Source organism: Acinonyx jubatus, chromosome X, assembly GCF_027475565.1.
Source record: "Acinonyx jubatus isolate Ajub_Pintada_27869175 chromosome X, VMU_Ajub_asm_v1.0, whole genome shotgun sequence".
NCBI lineage: Eukaryota > Metazoa > Chordata > Mammalia > Carnivora > Felidae > Acinonyx > Acinonyx jubatus.
This window is the reverse complement of record NC_069389.1, coordinates 36,268,279-36,274,438: the sequence shown is the minus strand read 5'-3', so window position 1 is coordinate 36,274,438 and position 6,160 is coordinate 36,268,279. Positions and strand designations below refer to the sequence as shown.

Sequence of the window (6,160 nt, the reverse complement as noted above, 5' to 3'; positions counted from 1 at the left end):
CAATAATCACCTAATCTAGATTTGAACCTGATTGATCTCAGTGGCCAAGAAAGACAGCTATAATGAGGTAAGTTCTTCATTGCCAAGTGCCATGCTAATGTATTTCAAAACGGGTCAGAACTATGGTGTTTCAGTTCAGTGCAAGAAAAGACTTCTTCAGCAAAAAGGGTGCAAAGGAGACTGACTTAGTCCTGCCCTGGAAGACCTTAGCATATAGCAGAGAATCGTATAGACCAATGAAACTTTCTTTCTTCTTTTTTCTTTTTTTGATTTAACAAAAGTTCTACTTACACATCTGGAAAATCTGGAACGCTTCACAAATTCGTATGTCATCCTTGCTCAGGGGCCATGCTAATCTTCTCTGCATCGTTCCAATTTTAGTATCTGTGCTGCCAAAGCGAGTACTGAAACTTTCCATTTAGCTTTCGTGCATGAAAACTACATACACTCAATGCCAACAAAAATCCTTAGCAGGTACAAGAATAGTAAAAAGTAGAAAGACTTTAATAAATACTATATCAATAGCACATTAAAAATGAGCATACTGTTCAAAGAAGTGGATAGACACATTGATGGATGAATGAACAGGTGTTCTAGTATAATTTCAGAGAAAATTATTTTAATTGATGTAAAACACACAACCCATGATTCAGAAAAGCGTGGCTGACCTAAGGACAGAAGGGGAAAATCCACTTTGTAAAAAACAACTAACTTCTTAGCTCACAGAACAGGCAGTTCCCAACACAGGCACTGAATGTGTTTGTTTATAAGGCAATTATTTGGAACTCAAACTGCATTTTCCCCTAGAAGCAATGTCATGAAAGGTTGTTTAGATTCCCACGCAAAAGCAGAGTTGCATGCCTCTTTAACCCACAACGTATCTGAAGGATTACACTGCACTAAGGGTTCTGGTCCAACTGTAATTGAGCATTTCTACAAGAAAAGGCATCTGGTCTCCAACACAGAAAACTGCTCCCACCATTCCAGCAAAAGCAGGTGAAGAGGGGAAGGCATTGTAGTCCAGCTGTGGCTGAAGCCACAACAGATTCCTTAAGATAACCAGAATTGAGCATGGAAGAAACAGGCAAAGTCTCCATCATACGGGAAATCACAAGGGATAGATGTTTTCTGGGCTTCTGTAGCTAGTTAACATCCATAGCTCCGGTATCTTTAGAAAGCCCAGAAGATCATCAGTTCACATTCTCACACAGCAAAAATCAGCTCTTTGGTTCACCCAGTCCCCACCCTATAATCTCACTCTTGCTCACTAAACTTACATTTCCCGTCCAGCAAGGTCAGTAGCATTAAATGCTACAGAGAGCCAACATAAGATAAGAACTGGAAAACCCTCAATGTAGAGAGATGGGGTATAAGATGAAGGGACTTCATGCCTAGCCTGCGTCTGTTGTCTCTGTGGAGTTATAGGTTCATTCCATCTCTTAAAAACAGAACAGTGCTGCTGGGGTAGGCATATTGGCATGGTAGTGCAGGCCAGGTGAAGCTAGAGGCCATTATCACGAATGACATGGTCCTCAAGCTTGCACCACTTTCTGCAGCAGAGATTAGCAGCTTGGGTGTCAAAGTGGAGAACCCAGAGACATCTCAATAGATTTTCCTAACAGAAGGCACTTCTTGGAAAATCATTTCCTAGGATGTCCAAATTAGAGAGAAAAGGACAGCTATGCCCAAAAGGGGAAGAAGGAGGACATGCGAGATTTTTCTTCAGAAGCCACTGTCACTTGGTCTGTATGTGTCATTTTTTAACTCAGAATTTCCTTTATCAGATTTTTCATCTTCCTAGGCGACTTGAACCAATACATCGCAGAACATGACAGACCTATGGAAATAAAATGAAGTTAAATTTTTTCAAATGAACTATTGCATCATAATGACATGGTCTAAAAGACTTTTTTGGGGGTGTGGGTAACAGATGTTTCATTGGGGACTGTTTAAATCTTTTGGCAGTTTCATGTGACTAACATTTTTTGGAGGAGAAACCGTTAAACAAAAATGATCAAAGGTTTCCTTTGGGTTTTGTCCCAGAAAAAAATGAGTATGCCACAGAAACTATTATGAATAAAGAACTTGAGGAAAGGGTGGATTACTTGAGGAAGCTAGATGAAAATTATGGTCAAATCAAACGGCTCACTCAGAAAACAATGACTCCCAATTTGTAAAAGGTTAATTTTAAAATATTTTGTTTCTTTTTATATTTTTATATGTTTTATGCATGGACAAGAAAACTATGCATTTTAAATAAATAATAAAGCATAGGAATATAATAAAAATCAACAAAATTACTACTTAAGCATTATAAAATTGTAAACAATTTGCATCTACCTATGCACTCTTTCCTAACTAATCCTCCGACCTCCCTACCAGAAGCATTTACCATCCTAAATTTGGTTTATCATTCGATTCCTCTTTTATAGTTTTATCTATGATATATGTGCACCTAAACACTATGCTATTGAGTTTCCTCATTTTGAGCACTAAAAAGCAAACACAGCTTTTTATATGAGGTTTTGTAAGTTGATTTTTTTTTCACTTAAGATTGTGCTTCCAAGAATAATCTATGTTGTTGCTTGGAAATACAGTTCATTTTTTTAATGTTTATTTATTTTGAGAGGGTGGGGAAGGACAGAGAGAGAGAGGGAGAGAGAAAATCCCAAGCAGGCTCCAGGCTCAGCACAGAGCCCAATGCAGGACTCGATCTCACAACTGTGAGCTCACAACCTGAGTGGAAATCAATAGTGTGATGTTTCACCGACTGAGCCACCCAGGCCCCTCAACAGGTGATTCATTTTCAGTGCTTTTTATTACTCCATTTTATAACTATAACATCCTTTAATCCATTTTTCTGTAGATAAATATTTGGAGGTTTGGGTTTTTTTTATATATGTATGTATATATGTATGTATATACATATGTATGTATATATATATATATGTATATATGTATGTATATACATATATATGTATATATACCCTGGAGCACTCTATTTCTCTTTACTGTTTTCCATCTTTGTCTAATATGCTGTTTAATCTGCTACTGAATTTTTTTTTATCTCAACACTTGTATTTTTTATTTCCCAGATTTAAATTTTTTTTTTCAATTTTGCCTGGTCATTCCTGATAGAATCTTGTTGTATGCTTAGATTTACCATTGTGCCCTTTATTTCCTTAAACCCAACTGCTCTATGCTCAATACCCGATCACTTGAATATCTCCATCCTTGAAGAGTCCAAATCTACTATTTGTTGTTCCCGCTGGTTTTCAATCTTTCTGAATTTCCTTACCATGGGTTTCATAATCTTTGATTGAGAGCTCACCATTTCCATTTAATTACTGGGAGTTTGGTGGGCAAAATCTGGCAAAGCTTTCCTCTAAAGAGCGTGTGCTTCTGCTTCTTCCAAGAAGCCAAGGGCTTACTTCAGCTTGAAGGGCTTGGCTCAGTGCAGGAGTCATCTTCCCTACCTTCTCATTATCCCAAGGCTCACTATCCCAACAGCAACGCCTCTGTTGCCACATATTTTCAGGGAGAGTCTGCCTCCCCCCACGGCTCCCTTCCCTGGTCCTGGTTCCCTGCCATTCCCGCTCCAGTTCAATGGTATACTGGGAGTGCTCACTGAATATATATATATCCCCTTCCTCTGGGAAGACAAGCAATGTCTCAAGAAGTATGTTCTAGGGGGCGCCTGGGTGGCTCAGTCGGTTAAGCGTCCGACTTCAGCTCAGGTCACGATCTTGCGGTCCGTGAGTTCGAGCCCCGCGTCGGCCTCTGGGCTGACAGCTCAGAGCCTGGAGCCTGTTTCCGATTCTGTGTCTCTGCCTCTCTCTGACCCTCCCCCGTTCATGCTCTGTCTCTCTCTGTCTCAAAAAATAAATAAACGTTAAAAAAAAAATTTAAAAAAAAAAGAAGTATGTTCTATGCAGAATATTATTTGCTCTGAAACAGCAGGGTTCTTCGAAGCTCTTATTTAGCTGTAATGCCAGAAGAAGACATCAAAGTGATTAATCTTTTCAAAGAGTCCTATTTAATTCATTTCAACTAATTCAGTTCATCTAACATTTATCGAATGCATTATATGTGCCAAGCAATGTTCTAGGTACTGGAGACATAAAAATAATACTGTTTATAGGTAAACTAGTATACTAGCATCCCTTACTCAAAAAGCATTATTTTTCTTCTTTACTTGTATATCTTTTAAATGTATTGACTTATTTGAAAACTATTATTAACAGGTTAAATATCATGTCAAAAGTTAAATTCTATTGGGGCGCCCAGCTGGCTCAGTGGGTGGAGTGTGACTCTTGATTTCAGGGTTGTAAGTCTGAGCCTTGTGTTGGGTATAGAGATTGCTTAAAAGCAAAATCTTTTAGGGGTGCCTGGGTGGCTCAGTCAGTTGAGCATCCAGCTCTTGGTTTCAGCTCAGATCATGATCTCATGGTTTGTGAGTTCAGCCCTGTGGCGCTTGGGATTCTCTCTCCCTCTCTCTCTGCCCCTCCCCCACTCACTCATGCATGCTCTCTCTTGCTGTCAAAATAAATAAATAAACTTTTAAAAGGTAAAATAAAATCTTTTTTAAAATTTTAAATAAAATTAAACTCTGTCTTTGCTAAACTGATTCTCGATTTCTCTAGCTTCTGCTCATGGTTCTCCTATTTTCTTTTTTTTTTACAGGGAATAAAAATCTCAAGAGAGCCTCGATTCCTTCTTCTCCTCCCCTCCATTACATCAAAGTAGACCCTGAAAACTTCCCATTGATGCTTCTGCCAACATCTTGTCCATCTATCCCTTCTTTTCCATTCCCATAAACTCTTCCTAGCACACACCTGGATTCTTGAAATCACATTCTGCCTCCTCTCCCAGTCTTTTCTTTCTCTAGTAAACAATACATATTGTTGTCAGATCAGGTTTCTTGGGCACAGCCCTAACCACCTCTTTCACATCCACAAAATTCTCCAATGCATTCTCACTGCCTACCTCAATATTCCTCAAATCTTAGTAATGCCTGGCTATCCCTTTAAAAGGGGGGGGGGGGGGGGGAAGTTCTTTAAAGCACTTTTTATCAGCATTTTACTTACAGAAAATATAAAAGTGTCATAAACTCTTTATGTTTAGATGTCTTATACAATCATAAACTAAAATAACTTTACAAACTAAATAAAAACAAAACCATCAAACCAATAAATGTCAAATTAATAGCACTAATTTAGGGATGCTGGCCTGGCTCAGTTGGTAGAGCATGCGGGTCTTGATCTCAGGGTCATTAGCTCGAGCCCCATGCTGGGCACAGAGCCCACTTACAAAATAAAAATAAATAATTAAAAATAATTAAAAATAAATAAAAAATTAAATTAAATGAAACCTTAAAAATCCTTTCAAACATTATTTTAACATGATTAATGATACTTAGCTTAAACTAAATTATCGTCTTTTTAAACATTTTTTTAATGTTTATTTATTTTTGAGAGAGAGAGAGAGAGAGTGCATCCAAGTGGGAGAGGGGCAGACAGAGAGACACACACAGAATCTGAAGCAGGCTCCAGGCTCTGAGCTGTCAGCACAGAGCCCGATACAGAGCTCAAACTCACAGACTGCGAGATCATGACCTCAGCTGAAGTCGGACACTTAATCGACTGAGCCACCCAGGTGCCCCAAACTAAATTATCATCTTAAACATAAGTATAGTAGAAATGCTATGGCACACATTTGTTTGCTGTTGCTGTTGTTGTTTGGCACACATATTGTAATGCACCTGTGATGACTAAATCCTTCCACTTCTGTGTTCAAAGCCCTGAGACATCTTCATTGTACACTGGTGATGTCATTTGGCTTCAACTGGGGCAAAAACATCAGGATCATTTACTTTCTCCAATTGCCTCTGATAGTCCAGGGAGCACTCATAAAACAACCCAGCGGTACTATTTGATGTGAGCTAATCACTGAAGCCAACATAGTTTTGAAATGTCAAGGCTGCTCTCGGTCTAAAGGTGAATGTGCAGGTCCTCCAAATTACATCAACATTTTTTTAGGTGATAATCTAAAAAAATAAAACTTTCTTAGTTCTCGTAGACTGTATTTGGCCAATGATATGCATCACTTCTGAACAAAAGCTTTAAATGATATGGCGTGACTTTCCATATTTTCCTTCTGC

The 6,160-nt window shown here is 38.6% G+C and overlaps 1 non-coding gene across 1 annotated transcript; it reads right to left on the bottom strand.

Annotated features, from left to right (window-relative positions):
* Positions 1 to 298: 298 nt before the first annotated feature.
* On the bottom strand, positions 299 to 405 carry LOC113597597 (U6 spliceosomal RNA). The gene has a single exon (XR_003418382.1). It is a non-coding gene; the product is annotated as a U6 spliceosomal RNA (small nuclear RNA).
* Between the last annotated feature and the right edge of the window lie 5,755 nt (positions 406 to 6,160).